Source organism: Trichosurus vulpecula, chromosome 6 (genome assembly GCF_011100635.1).
Source record: "Trichosurus vulpecula isolate mTriVul1 chromosome 6, mTriVul1.pri, whole genome shotgun sequence".
Taxonomy (NCBI): Eukaryota; Metazoa; Chordata; class Mammalia; order Diprotodontia; family Phalangeridae; genus Trichosurus; species Trichosurus vulpecula.
In genome coordinates, this window is record NC_050578.1 from 145,525,324 (window position 1) to 145,541,491 (window position 16,168).

Consider the following 16,168-nt stretch of genomic DNA (forward strand, 5'->3'; position numbering starts at 1 on the left):
GATAGGGAGTCACTGGAGTTCACTGAGTGGGGGGTGTGTGACATAATTAAGTGTATACTCTAGAAAAAATCACTTTAGTAGTTCAATGGAGAATACATTGAAGTGGCAAGAAAGACTAGAGACAGGTAGACTCAGCAGCAGGCTATTGCATTAGTCCAGTGGTGAACTGATGAAGACCTGCTCTAGAGCTGTGGCAGTGTCAGAGGAGAGAAAGGATTATATTGGGAAAAATCACAAAAGGAAAATCAACAAGTCTTGGCAACAGACTGGTTATGAGGGCTGAGAGATAACGAGGAGAAGAGGATGATTCCTAGGTTGTAAACCTGAGAGACTTCCAAGATAGTGTTAACCTCTGTGGTATTACGGAAAGTAGGAGCTAGGGGAATACTTAGGGAGAGATATAATGAGTTCTGTTTTGGTCATATTGAGATTAAGATGTCTACTGGACATCCAGTTTGAGATGTCTGAAAGGTAGTTTGTAATGTAAAACTGTAGATCAGCAGAGAGATTGGGGAAGGATAGGTAGATTTGAGAATCATCAACTTAGAAATGGGAATTAAATACATGGGACCTGATAAGATCACCAAGTGAAGTAAAATAGAATAAGAAGAGAAAAAGGTCCAGAACAGAACCTGAGTGACACCAGAAAGTAGAAGGTGTGATCTGCATGCATCTAGTAAAGAAGACTGAGAAGGAGTGCAGAGATGTAGGAGAACAAGAAGACAGCAGTGGCCTGAAAACCGAGAGAGAAGAGACGGTTAAGGAAGAGAGGGTAATCAAGTGTCAAAATTTGCACGGAGATCGTGAAGGGGGATTCAGAAAAGTTAAGAAGTGTGACTGTGTCTGGGGAGAAGTGAAGGAAGAAAGTAGAGGATAGGTGATGTAATTCTTTTATACCCCTCTACTCAAGATTCACTGTCATTTAAAGTTAGTTTTTGCTTTACTTAAGGAAGAGTATTAATATGAAACTATAAGTCAAATTTTCCTAAGCTTTGTGTATGTCAGTTTAATTGTGCCATATAGATTCATTGCCTGAATTTTGCATGAAATAATGCATTTCACTTCACTTTCTTGCCATTTGAGTAAGAAAAATTTTTCTTTCAGTTTTTCAAGATCGTTGCTGAGGTTAATGATTAAATTAATTATATTGGTACATGGGAGAAAAATCCTGTTGCTTCTGGCTGCATCTGTCAAATGCTTCTCCTGTATAGAAGATTCATAATTTAAAAAGAAAAGACACTAAATAATTTCTAAAGTCTCTACTTACAGAGTGCACTAAGTTTCCAAAGAATGAATGCCAAGCTCAGGGTTATCTGTCAATTGAATCTATCAGGAATGACACCAATGTAGTAATGGAGGTTTATGGGGAACATCCTATTTATAAACAAACATAGGCATAATGAATGTTTCAGAAATGCCTAAGGCACAAGGGACTGGGGAGCAGCCATACAGTTTCTTCAAAAGGGATGCAGCAAGTTTATTTTATGTACATAGTGGTAATATAAAATGCATTGGTTACTAAAGAAAACAAGGCTCTAAAAATTTACATTTGAAGGTTGGAAATATAATTTTTCCATTTTAATTTCAACTGTCAGGGATCACCAGGTAACTATACGAGAAGCCTTTCACTGAATTGCTGAACTACTTTATTTGACTTTTTAGACAGTTGATTGATTATTTTTGCTTTTGGAAAATAAATGAAAAGCCAAACCTCCAAACTTTTCAAGGAGGTGGGAATAAAACAACAACTCATAAATTTTTCCATATAAGAGGCCAATTCAAGTTGCAATCAATGATAGTTTAATCTTACTTTATATTAAAAGTAGGAAGAGGTGTTCAAATAGACATCTTGGATTCTTTACTTTGAGATGAGCAAATAAAAAACAAAGGGAAAAAACACAATGCTTCCCATGACTCTGAAATGACAGTAGCCTAAGTTACTTGTCACTTTGGTCATAATTGATTTAAAGAGTTTGGTGCATAAGAGAAATTGACCTATAAGATTTAACGGCTTTTAAAATGCAAGTGTAGATTCACTGCCATGGCTTCATTTTAACAGCATAGCCAAGTTAAATTATAGCTATTAATTATACATTTGTGCTGCTGAGGGCACTAAGCAAGAAGAAAATTGTAACTCTAAACACAAGTTTGATGTGTCATGCCAAATTACCAAGGCCAGTAATATTCTGTCATAATGCTTTCAAGAGAAATGCATCATATATTACTAGCATTATTAGGGAGTTATGCAAATGTCCATGGGTCACACCATTCATAGAAGTTTTATAAGATGAAAATCTGACATATATTAATGCTAAGTCCCCAATGTGTGTTAGGAATAGTACTCAATATATGTGTGATGACTTTAAATGCATACATACACACATATATACCTATACTTGAATAATATTCCTATCTTACTTTCTCTGTGTTCCTACTAATAACTGTAACCACATTTGTCTTCTAACTTTATCAAGTGAGATAGTTGTTTGTAAGTCAGAAAGCAAAAAATAACTGTATTTCAATATGTCATAGCAGGTAGAAAGTGGGTCTCAGATTCAGGGAGAACTGCATTCAAATCCTATTTATGACATAGGCTAACTTTGGCACCAGACAAGTGACTTAGCTTCCCCGGTGCTCTTATTTAACTCCCTAAGACTCTAAGTTTCAGAGGGTGTGTACACCTGCATTGAGAAAAGTGTCCTCATCATGAGTTCCCAATATTAATGAAATCAGAGGTTCTGACCTATTCTATTGTTATTGTTGTTGAATGGAAAAGGATTAGAGGACTAATGTTTAATACAAACACAATTTCATTTTATAAACTGAAATTATATTTTATGTTGTTCACTTTCAGAGAAATTCACAAGTCTTCTTTGGCTAGTATGATTTATGAGATGTTGCTTTTAATATCTAAATAGAATATACAGCTTGCAAACTGACCACACTGGACTTATTAAATTTTTCAAGTCATTATCAAGGAAGAAAAGTGCTTTTCATATAGATTCTGAGACCAATCAATCAATCAATTAACAAATAAGCATTTATTAAGGACCTGCTGTGTGTCAGATGCTACTAGGTGCTATGGAAACAAAGACAAAGAAATCACCTAGGCCTAAAAATGACTTAAATTATGTATCTCAGAGAATTTAACTGACTTGCCCACAGTCAATACCTACTAAGTCTTAGACTTGAAACTAGATCTTATGACATAAGGACCAGAGATCTTTCCCTACTTACTGCTAAGAATGGTTCAGTCAAGTTCTCAAATATTTTATGTATTTCACAATTATATGTAAAGAAATTTTTTAACATCCATTTGTTTAAAATTTTGAGTTCCAAATTATTTTCCTCCTGCCCTCCTATGCTTCCTCATTGAGAGAAGAAAAACACTTTGCTATAGATTGTACATGTGCAGTCCTGCAAAACATATGGAAATATGTCATGTTGTGAAAGTAACATGGACAAAGAAAAGGAAGAGAAAAAAAGAAGTGTTCTTGGATCTGCATTTTCCTTTCTCTGGAGATACATAGCATTTTTTCATAATGAATCCTTGGGAATTGTCTTGGATCATTGTGTTGCTGAGAATAGCTAAGTCATTCACAGTTCTTCATCTAACAATATTGCTGTTGCTGTGTACACTGTTCTCCTAGTTCTGCTCACTTCACTTTGCATCAATTCATGTACATCTTTCCTGGTTTTGCTGGAAGCATCCTATTTGTCATTTTTTTTGGATATTTATTTATTTAATATTTTTAGTTTTCAGCATTGATTTTCACAAGAGGTTGAATTACAGAATTTCTCCCCATTTCTACCCTCCCCCCCACTCCAAGATGGCATATATTCTGGTGGCCCCATTCCCCAGTCAGCCATCCCTTCTTTCACCCCACTACCCCCATCCCCTTTTCCCTTACTTTCTTGTAGGGCAATATAGATTTCTATGCCCCATTGCCTGCATATCTTATTTTCTATTTGCATGCAAAACCAATTTTTTTAAAAAATCTCTTTTTAAAACTTTGAGTTGCAAATTCTCTCCCCTCTTTCCTCCCTACCCACTAACCCTAAGAAGGCAAGCAATTCAACATAGGCCACACATGTATCGTTATGTAAAAACCCTTCCTCAATACTCATGTTGTGAAAGATTGACTGTTTTGCTCTTTCCTATGCTATCTCCCTTTATTAAGTTTTCTCCCTTGACCCTGTCCCTTTTCAAAAGTGTTGGTTTTTGATTGCCTCCTCTCCCTATCTGCCCACCCTTCTACTGTCCTCCCTTTTTTATCTCCTTCCTCTTTCTATGCTGTGGGGTAAGATACCCAATTGAGTGTGTATGGTATTCCCTCTTCAGGTCAAATCTGATGAGAGAAAGATTCACTCATTACCCCTCACCTGCCCCCTCTTCCCTTCCTACAGAACTTTTTTTTGCCCCTTTTATGTGAGAAAATTTACCCCATTCTATCTCTCCTTTTCTTCCTCTCTCAATATATTCCTCTCTCATCTCTTAATTTGATTTTATTTTTTTTAGCTATCATCCCTTCATATTCAACTCACTCTGTGCCCTCTGTGTATATATATATATATATATATATATATATATATATATATATACATATATATATATATATATGTATGTGTGTATGTGTGTGTGTGTGTGTGTGTGTGTATTCCCTTCAGCTACCCTAATACTGAGGTCTCATGAGTTACACACAACATCTTTCCATGTAGGAATGTAAACAAAATAGTTCAACTTTAGTAAGTCCCTTATGATTTCTCTTTCTTGTTTACCTTTTCATGCTTCTCTTGATTCTTGTGTTTGAAAGTCAAATTTTCTATTCAGCTCTGGTCTTTTCACTGAGAAAGCTTGAAAGTCCTCTATTTTATAGAAAATTCATATTTTGCCTTGGAGCATGATACTCAGTTTTGCTGGGTAGGTTATTCTTGGTTTTAACTCTAGCTCCATTGACCTCTGGAATATCATATTCTAAGCCCTTTGATCCCTTAATGTAGAAGCTGCTAGATCTTGTGTTATCCTGATTGTGTTTCTACAATACTCAAATTGTTTCTTTCTGGCTGCTTGCAGTATTTTCTTTTTGATCTAGAAGCTCTGGAATTTGGTGACAATATTCCTAGGAGTTTTCTTTTGGGGATACTTTTTTCAGGAGGTGATTGGCAGATTTTTTTCAATTTCTATTTTACCCTCCGGCTCTAGAATTTCGGGCAGTTCTGCTTGATAATTTCTTGAAAGATGATATCTAAGCTCTTTTTTTGATCATGGTTTTCGGGTAGTCCAATAATTTTTAAATTATCTGTCTGGGATCCATTTTCCATTTCAGGGGTTTTTCCAATGAAATATTTCACATTGTCTTCCATTTGTTTTCATTCCTTTGTTTCTGTTTTATAATATCTTGATTTTTCATAAAGTCACTAGCTTCCACTTGCTCCAGTCTAATTTTTAAGGTAGTATTTTCTTCAGTGGTCTTTTGGACCTCCTTTTCCATTTGGCTCATTCTGCCTTTCAGGGCATTCTTCTCCTCATTGGCTTTTTGGAGCTCTTTTGCCATTTGAGTTAGTCTATTTTTTGAGGTGTTATTTTCCTCAGTATTTTTTTGGGTCTCCTTTAGCGAGTCATTGACTTGTTTTTCATGGTTTTCTCACATCACTCTCATTTCTCTTCCCAATTTGTCCTCTATTTTTCTTGCTTTTACAAATCCTTTTTGAGCTCTTCCATGGCCTGAGAACAGTTCATGTTTTTCTTACAGGCTTTTGATGTAGGCTCTTTGACTTTGTTGACTTCTTCTGGCTGTATGTTTTGGTCTTCCTTGGAACCAAAGAAAGATTCCAAAGTCTGAGTCTGAATCTGAGTCCATTTTCGCTGCCTGGCCATGTTCCCAGCCAACTTACTTGACCCTTGAGTTTTTCATTGGGGTATGAGGGCCTGTAGAGTATGGAGTACTTTGTCCTAAGCTTGAGGGGCTGTGCTGTTGTTTTCAGAGCTACACAGCAAGGTCTGCCACACCAGCCCTACTCCTCCCCCAAGAACCACCAACCCAGACCTGGCTCAGATCTCAGCAGGTTCTGCACTCCTGCTCAAATCTGCCACTTAATTCCTCCCACCAGGTGGGCCTGGTGATGGAAGGGACTGCAGTTGTTGTTCTTTAGCTGTACCACCTCTGCTGCCTTTGGGGCAGTGGCCAATCTGCGAACTCCTTTAACTCTTTCTCCACAGCTTTTCCCACTAACCTTCTCTGTTGTCTTTGGTGTTTGTAGGTTGAGAAGTCTGGTAATTGCCACAGCTCACTGATTCAGGGCACTAAGGCCCATTCCTCTGAGTTCCTGGTCTGATTGGTCCGTGCAGCCCATGCTGGGCTCTGCTCAGCTCTGCTCCCAGGTCTGTGCAATAGACCTTACCCCACGATCATACAGGCTGGCCTGGGCTGGAGCCTTGTTTCCCTCTGCTATTTTGTGGGTTCTGCAGTTATAGAATTTTCTCAGAGCCACTTTTTATAGGTGTTTGGAGGGACCTGGGTGGGAGCTTACGCAAGTCCCTGCTTTCCAGCTGCCATTTTGGCTCCGCCCCCCTACTCATCATTTCTTATATCACAATAGCATTCCAACACAATCATATAGCACAACTACCTAAGCCATTCCCTATTTGATGGGCATTCCATCAATTTCCAGTTCTTTTACATCATGAAAATGGCATCCATCTTTCCATCTATCTTTGTACTTATAGGTCCTTTTCTTTTTTTGTTAATCTCTTTTGAATAGAAAGTTAATATTGCTACTGATGGATCAAAGAGAATGCAGTTTTATAGCTTTATGGTCATAGTTCCAAATTGCTATACAGAATGGTTGAAGCAGTTAACAACTCTACCAACAATGCATTAGTGTCCCAAGTTTCCAACATCTCCCCCCTACCAAATATATCATTTTTCTTATATATCTTATTATCCAATCTGATAAGTATGGGATGGTGTATCAATAATATTACTAGCAGCTACTGAGGCTGTGTAAGGCCAATAACACCAGCACACAGGAGCGCTACTAGCACAGGTTCTTTGATCTTCTTTTCTAAGAAAAGCAACTTTAAGGGGTTAACAATCTCACTTTAATTAAACAGACATATATCACTCACTTAGTTCGTGGGGAAAAGTCAGCACCCTGAATGTCAGAGAAAATACAAACAGAAATTACAAGCATATATTATAAAACAGAGCAAAATGACATAAATCAACAGACAGGCTTCTAGCTGTCTGATCAAGACATTCCATAAATAGTTACCAGAGAAAAAAGCACCAACATCTGGGTTTTTCAAAGCTGTTGGCGGGGTGGTCCTTAATGGCTACCCAGAGTCTCCATACCGACACCTTTCCAATGAGTGAGCCCAAAACAAGATACTAACCTCAGAGTATATATACACTTGTTCAGGGTCAGAGTGTTTCACACCTCTTGACGGTTTCGCCCTCTTCTGACCTAATTAGCAAAAGCGTGTGGGCCTTCCTACAAACAAAGGCAAGACTCAATCAAAGGCATTTGATTGCCTTAGTGCTGAGAAGCACTCCACAACAAAAGACGACGAAAAGTTCCACTTTGCTTACCCTTACAGATAGTACGTGAAAGTTGTTTTAATTTGCACTCCTCTAATCAATAGTGATTTAGAGTATTTTTAATTTGACTTTAGATAGCTTTGATTTCTTCATCTGAAAACTGCCTGTTCATATCTTTTGACTATTTATCATTTGGTGAGTGACTTGTATTCTTATAAATTTGACTTTATCAGAGAAACTTCCTGTAAAAAATGTTTTTTCCCCAGTTTTCTGCTTTCCTTCCAATCTTGACTGCATTGGCTTTGTGCAAAAACTTTTTTTTTCATTTAATGTAACAAAAATTATCCACTTTACATCCTATAATGCTCTCTATCTTTTCAGTCATGAGTTCTTTCCTTGTTCATAGATCTGACAAGTAAACTATCCCATGCTCCCCAACTTGCTATGTCATTACCCTTTATATCTTAACCATGTACACATTTTGACCTTATCTTGGTATAAAGTATGAGATATTGCTCTATACCTAGTTTCTGCTAAACTGCTTTCCAACTTTCCCAGAAGTTTTTTGTCAAATAGTGAGTTCTTGTCCCAAGAGCTTGGATCTTTTGTTTATCAAACACTAGATTAGTATGCTCATTTATTACTGTGTATTATGTAACTAATATATTATTAGCAAGTACCAGATTGTCTTGATGATTGCCATTTTATAATACAGTTTGATATCCGCTACTACTAAGCCAGTTTCCTTCACATTTTTTCCCTTTTATTCCCTTGAAATTCTCGACCAAAAGGTCAAAAAACAAGAGCTCTTCCAGATGAATTTTATTATTATTTTTCTTACTCTATACAGTAGTTTTTAGTAGTTTTATTACTATGGTACTAAATAAATAAACTAATTACTTAGAATTATCATTTAAAAAAAAGTATTGGCTTGGCCTACCCATGAACAATTAATATTTTTCCAATCCCTTAGATCTGACTTTACTTGTGTGAAAAAAGTTTTGTAGTTATGTTCATGCTGTTGCTGGGTTTGTCTTGCCAGGTAGACTCCTAAGTATTTTATATTGTCTGTAGTTGTTTTAAATGGAATTTCTCTATCACTTGCTGCTGGATTTTGTTGGTGATATATAAAAATTCTGATGATTTATATGGGTTTATTTTATATCCTGCAAATATACTGAAGGTGGTAATTATTTCAAGTAGTTTTTTAATTGATTCTCTAGGATTCTCCAAATATATCATCATATCATCTGCTGAGTATGATATTTTTATTTCCTCATGGCCTATTCTAATTCCTCCTTTTTTTCCTCTCTTACTGCTATATCTAGCATTTCTAGTGTCGTATTGAATAATAGCAATAATAATGGCCATCCTAACTTCACCCCTGATCTTATTGGAAAGTTTTCTGGCTTTTCCCCCTATATAGAGATAACACTTGCTGATAACACTTACTTATATAATACTTATCATTTCATGGAAAGCTTCATTTATTCCTATACTTTCTAGTGTTTTAATAGGAATGAGTGTTGTATTTTTTCAAAAGCTTTTTCTGCATCTATTGAAATAATAATATGATTTTTGTTGCTTTTTTATTGATAAGATACATTATACTGATAGTTTTCCTACTATTGAACCAGTCCTCCATTCCTGGTTTAAATGCTAAATGGTCATAGTATATGATTTGTGATATGTTGCTGTAAAATCTTTGCTAGTATGTAATTTTTTTTGCACCACTATTCATTAGGGAAATTTGTGTATAACATTCTTTCTCATGCTTTTGTTCTTCCTGGTTTAGATATCAGCACCACATCTGTACCATAAAAGTAATTTGGTAGGACTCCTTTTGCTTATTTTTTTTTTCCATTTAAAAAATAGAATTAGTTTTTAGTTAAATGTTTGGTAGAATTCTCTTGCAAATCTATTTGGTCCTAAGGATCTCACCCCCCCCACACACACACACCCTTAGGCCGCTCACTGATGGCTTATTTAACTCCTTTTCTACAAAAGGGTTATTTAAATATTCTATTTTCTCTTCTTTTAATCTTGAAAATTGAAAATTTTATAAATATTCATCCATTTCACTTAGATTGTTAGATTTACTGACATATAATTGGGCAAAATAGCTTCTAATAATTGCTTTAATTTCATCTTCATTTTTGACACTGGCATTTGATTTTCTTCTTTTTTATAAATCAATTTTACTAATCGGTCATTGATTTTATTGTGTTTTTTTTTCATAAAAACAGCTCCTTATTTTATTTATTAGCTCAATTTTTCCCACTTTGAATTTTATTAATCTCTGTTTTGATTTTCAGTATTTCTGAGTTGTTGTTTAATTTGTTCTTTTGCTAGGTCGATTTTTTCCAGTTCCATGCCCAATTCATTGATCTGAATTTTTTCTATTTTATTTATATAAGTGTTTAATGATATATTTTCCCCTAAGATTTCCTTGGCAGCATTTGGCCTGTTGTTTTCATTTTTATCACTTTATTTAATGAAATTATTATTTCTAAGATTTTTTTATTTGATTCACTTGTTCTTTATAATTAGATTGTTTAGTTTCCAATTAATTTTGATCTGTTTCTATGGCTTTTTATAGAATGTAATTGTTATTGCAGTATAACCTGAAAATGAGAAATTTTATATTTCTGCTTTTCTGCATTTGATTTTCTTTATGCCTTAATATATTGTCAACTTTTGTTTAGGTGTCATATGTCATTGAGAAAAATAATGTATTTACCTTTTGATTCCCATTCAATTTTCTAAGACGTCTATCATGTCTAACTTTTAATCCCCTTCTTTGTTGTTTAATTTTTGGCTACATTGTCTTGTTCTCAGAAGAGAAATTTTCATTCCCTTACTAGTATAGTTTTAGTGTTTGTTTCCTCTTATAATTCATTTAAATTTTCCTTTATGAATTTGGATTCTATGCCATTTGATGCATATATGTTTATTATAGATGCTACTTCATTGTCCAATGCACCTTTTAGCAAAATGCAAACTACTCGACTTTTAATTAGATCTATTTTTATTTTGCTTTGACTGAGATCATGATTGCTATCCCTCCTTTCCTTTCCTTCCTTCCTTCCTTCCTTCCTTCCTTCCTTCCTTCCTTCCTTCCTTCCTTCCTTCCTTCCTTCCTCCCTCCCTCCCTCCCTCCTTCCCTCCCTTTCTTTCTTTCTTTCTTTCTTTCTTTCTTTCTTTCTTTCTTTCTTTCTTTCTTTCTTTCTTTCTTTCTTTCTTTCTCTCTCTCTCTCTCTCTCTCTCTCTCTCTCTCTCTCTCCCTCTCTCTCTCTCTTTCCCCCTCTTTCTTTCTTCCTTCCTTTTCTGTTTTCATCTGAAGCATAATAGATTCTCCTAAAGCCCCGTATTGTGTGTGTGTGTGTGTGTGTGTGTGCATGTGTGTGTGTCTTTTGGCTTCAAGTATATTTCTTGCAAACAACATTTTGTTGAATTCTGGTTTTTAATCCACTCTGCTACCTGTTTCTGGGTAATGAATTTATGGGATAGTTCATCCCATTTACATTCACAATTAGCATTACTCTGTATTTCTCTACATCCTGCTTTTTCATCATTTATCCTTCTCTCTGTCTGCTTTTACCAGGTCCCTCCTCAAAAGTGTTTTGCTTGTGACCACCCCCTCCCCCAATCTACCCTACAATTTATTATCCCTATCTCCTTCTCTAATCCAACTTCCATTCTTCTTCTCCATAGGGTAAAAGAGATTTCAATACTAAACTGTGTGTGGAAATTCTTCCCTCTTTGAGCCAATTCTGATATAACATCCACGTGTTATTCTCCACACCCTGTCTTCTCCTCTACTATAAAAGTTCTTTCATGTCTCTTTCATGTGAGATAACTTATTCCATTCTACCTCTCCTTCCCCACTTTTCCCAGTGCATTCCCTATTTCTAACCCTTTAATTTTTTGTGTCATCCTATCCAAGTCAAACCACGTGTATCCTCTGTACATGTACACTCTTTCTAACTGCTCTAATAATGATTAAGTTCTTAAGATTTATAAGAATCATCTTTCCACATAAGAATATAAACATTTTAACTATACTAAGTCCCTTGTGATTTCTCTTCCATGTTACCTTTTTATGCTTCTCTTGAGTATAGCATTAAAAAGTCAAATTTTCAATTCAACCTTGGTCTTTTCATCAGGTATTCTAGAAAGTCCTCTATTTCATTAAATATCTCTTTTTTCCCTAAAGAATTATACTCAGTTTTACTGTGTAGGTGACTCTTGGTTACATTCTTAGCTCCTTTGCCATCATATTTCAAGCCCTATAATTTTTTTAATGTAGAAGTTGTTAAGTCTTGTGGTGTCTTGACTGTGGCTTCATGATATTTGATTTTTTTCTGCATAGTTATGATTTTCTCCTTCACCTGGGAGTTCTTGAATTTGGCTGTAGTATTCCTGGAAATTTTCATTATGAAATCTCTTTCAGGAAATGAACAGTAGATTTTTTCATTTTCTATTTTACCCTATACTTTTAGGGTATCAGGGCAATTTTCCTTGATAATTTCTTGAAAGATGATGTTTAGGATCTTTTTTTGATCAGGTCTTTTAGGTATTTCAATAATTTTACAATTTTCTTTCCTTGACCTATTGTCTGGGTCAGTTGTTTTTCTATGAGATATTTCACATTTTCTATTTTTTCCTTCTTTTGATTTTGTTTTACTGATTCTTTATGTCTCATGGAGTCATTAGCTTCCACTTGCCCAAATCTAATTCTTTTTGAGGGGTAAGGGGGAAGGCAGGGCAGTTGGGGTTAAGTGACTTCTCAAGGTTACACAGCTAGTAAATGTGTCAAGTGTCGGAGGCTGGATTTGAATTCAAGTCCTCCTGACTCCAGGGCCTGTGCTCTACTCACTGTACCACCTAGCTACCTAGAGGGAGTTCTTTTCAGTGAATTTTTGTGCCTCTTTTAGCATTTGACCTATTTTGGTTTTGAATGTTTTATTTTCTTTAGTGTTTTTTGTCTCCTTTACCAAGCTATTATTTTCTTTGGTCATGATTTTCTTTATAACTTTATTCCTCCCCCCCAATTATTCCTCCACCTCTCATTTTTTTAAATTGAGCTCTTCCAGGCCCTGAGACCAATTCACATCTTTCCCTTTAGCCTTTGCATCTAGCTTCTATGATTTCATTATCTTTTTCTGAGTTTGTGTTTTGATTTTCCCTGTCATCGTATTAGATTTCTATGTTTGCTAATTTTCCAGCTCATTTCTTGGCTTTGAACTTTATATTAAAGTTGAACTCTGCTCCCAGGATGGAGTTGTCATTGTTCTAAGCTTTAAGTTTAATTTGTTTGTTTGTTTTTTGTTTTGGTTGTTGTTTTTGTTTTTGTTTGTTTATATTTTGCCCTGATGTTTTCATAGCTAGCTCTGAGGGTCTGCAAGTTCCTAGTTCTTCCAGTTCTAAGCAGAGGTGTAATCCCTTCTCTCCTGGCCAGTATTTTGGTCTGTGAATGATCACAAACATTCTTTTCTGTCATGGAACTCTGATCAAGGTCCCTGCTCCTCTTAGTCTTCCTCCTTGCCCTGTGACTATGATCCAGAACCACTTATGAGCAATGCAACAAAGTCCTATTCCCAGTGCAAGCAAATGGTCGCTGTAATCTTCTGACCAGTTGTCTGATCCCCTTACTGTCTGTGGGCTGAGAGCTCCAGAAATTTCAGCCTCCGAAGACTTAGTCGTGCCAAGGTTTGCTGCTAGCTTGAAGGGTATGTCCTACACTGGTAGGGTTTGGGCTGGACTGTGTTCCAATCTCACCCAAGTGAAACATACTTTTCTAACTTTACATATTGTCTTGGACTACAAAAAAAATTTCACCCTGTCCCCTTGTGGGTTCTTCTGTTCCATAATTTGTTTGGCATTATTCTAATGTTGTATGAAGAGGAATTTGGAAGAGCTTAGCTGAATTCCTGGATTTACTCTGCCATCTTGGCTCTGCCCACAAGCAAATTCTCATTAAAGACAGTTGTTAGTGCAATGGAAAGAACAATTGATTTAGAATCAGAGGAACTGGGTTCAAATCAAAATCCTGCCATTTGACCTCAGGCAACTCAAATAACCTGTCTCATTCTCAGTTTCCTCACCTATGGTATCAGAAGTTTGTAACAGGTGATATCCAAGTACTCTCTCAGCTCTATATTTTATATGCATCAATTGGAAACCATGTAAAACATTTCCTTGGCCATGGATAATGGTGACAAGATGACAAAGTTGACAAATAATTTATGCAGTCATTTATATTTTGCTATAATAGTTTTTTTCTCATATCACAAAAATATTTCCACAAGTTTTTAGCATACCAAATGTGTATGGAGACAAATCTCTAACTTGACATTTAACTATCCTCTCACCTCCTTGTAGCTATTCCATATTTTTACTCTTTTTTAAAAGAAGACACAAACATGCTAGAACATACTTTCCTAATGTTAACTAAGACACATTATTGAATTGCTAAGGCTGTGTTATTGATAAACTCAAATAAGTGATGAATATCACTATTTGCTAAGTATAGAGGGCTGAGGATCAAATCCCATTTCTTCCACTGACTACCTGGGTAATCTTGACCTAGTCAGTTAACCTCTCTGAGACTTAGTTTCTCACCTCTAAACGAATTACTTTGAACTAAATTACTTCCTATGCCTCCTAGCTCTAGATGGATGACAGATACAAACATACATACACACATACATATAGATACAGTCAAATTAAATTTCTGTCATGGACCATATGTTTCCTTTTTTTCACTTTCTTATTTTTCAGTCTCACAACTTGTTTGAATATGTCAGGTTGGATCTATTACCATTGCTTACATCCCTTTCTCCTTTCTTCTAGATTGGTGTTGAGCTTTTCTTTGCTTTAACTAGAACAAAAGTCTGTACAAGAACGTATAAATCTTGGAGTTATGGAACAGCAAGATTAGAATTTTATGGGATTAAATAATTAAAAAAAAACATTTCCTTGTTTATACAGACAGCTGAGTAATAAAAGACTCCTGTATCAGGATCCAGTTACTGGCAGTTAGGTAGTACACTGGATGGAATGTAGAGCTTGAAACTCATAATGTCCAACACTTAATGACTTCTACCCTAACACACACCTTCATACACATTATTGATACAATTATTGACCTGGTTTGGGGGTTCTTAGCATAGTCAACTCCATAATATAAAAATTGAAGTCAAGGGATTTGATTAGATTACCTGAGGAGAAAGACCAATGTAGTGGCAGAGGGGCATAACTATGGAAGGATGAAGGAGGATAATAAACAAACTTTTTTTTCTTTTAGTATTATTTTTAAATTTACATTACTGACTTCATTATGTACATTGTTCTCCTAGTTACCCTTATCCCACTTTCCATCAATTCATGCCAGTCTTCCCATATATCTCTGTATGCCTCAGAGAGTTCATTCATTTCTTAGTGAACAATACTATTACATTATGTGTATAGAACTCAGTTTGTATAGCTATTCTCTAATCAGAAGCTAATTCTCTAGTATAGCACACTTTATTCTGAACGTGTCCTTGAATTCAAACAAAAACAAACAATAAGGATTTTAAAGAAAGCTCAGAAATAGTTTGAAAAAAAATAATCTCTTAGAATGTACAAATTAAGATGTGGTTTAGAATTCCACAGAGCTTCCTAAGTTAACTCGAAAGAGACTACATGTGATTTAATAAGGAAAAGAGCAATGACACTTAACTATTATTATTATCATAGACATCATCATTATAAGAAAAAAAAGAAACAGGATCAAGAAACTGTTAAATATAAGCAATGTTATAATGGTGATAATGAATATTTTTCAAATAAGAGAAATTTAAAAAGGGTTTAATACAGAGTTAAATATAAGAATGGATATTTCCCCTCCTTAAATGTAGAACAGAACAAAACCATTATTCAAGGATTCAATATATCCATACTAGTTCCAATATTATGTCATATTATAATCTTATGATTATGAATTCAATTAATAAACATTTACCAACCTCTTAATCTGTTGTTTGCCACTGTAGTAGGCAGTAGGGTGTCTGCAAAGAGAAACAGACAAATGAAAAAGAAATAATCCATGTCCCTAATGAATTTGCATTCTAGAGGAAGAAATAATAACTATACAGATCACACAAAAAACATATACTAAGTAAAATACAGCAAAATTTTGTGGTACTTAAAAAAGGGGGGAGGGGAATCAGGACTGACCTCTTATAGGGAGTGACCCTTGTCTTGAACCATGAATGGAAGTAAAGATTTCAAGAGGCCAAAAGGAGAACATTTCAACTTGGAAACAGTATGCTCTAAAACACAGAGATAGGGAATCTGATACTGTGTACAGAAAATATTATTTAGGGCAACTTGGTTAGTACAGGTTGTGCTTAGGATAGAGGAGGAGAGTGGTCCTGGAAGGAGAAAAGTGATATAATGAAGAGTCAGTCTGGAAAGATAATTTGATGCCAGAATGTAAGGAGCATTAAATGCTAAAGAGAATAGTTTATGTTTTATCTTAGAGGCTTTTGGGAGCTATTGACATTCTGCTGCTGACATGCATTAAATGTTATTTAGAGCTCAGATTAGCACAGAAAGTTTAGACAATTTAGACTGTTCCT

The 16,168-nt window shown here is 35.4% G+C and overlaps 1 pseudogene; it reads left to right on the forward strand.

Moving 5' to 3' along the window:
• The first annotated feature begins 667 nt into the window (after positions 1-667).
• Positions 668-16,168, forward strand: part of LOC118854802 — a 78,221-nt pseudogene continuing 62,720 nt past the window's right edge.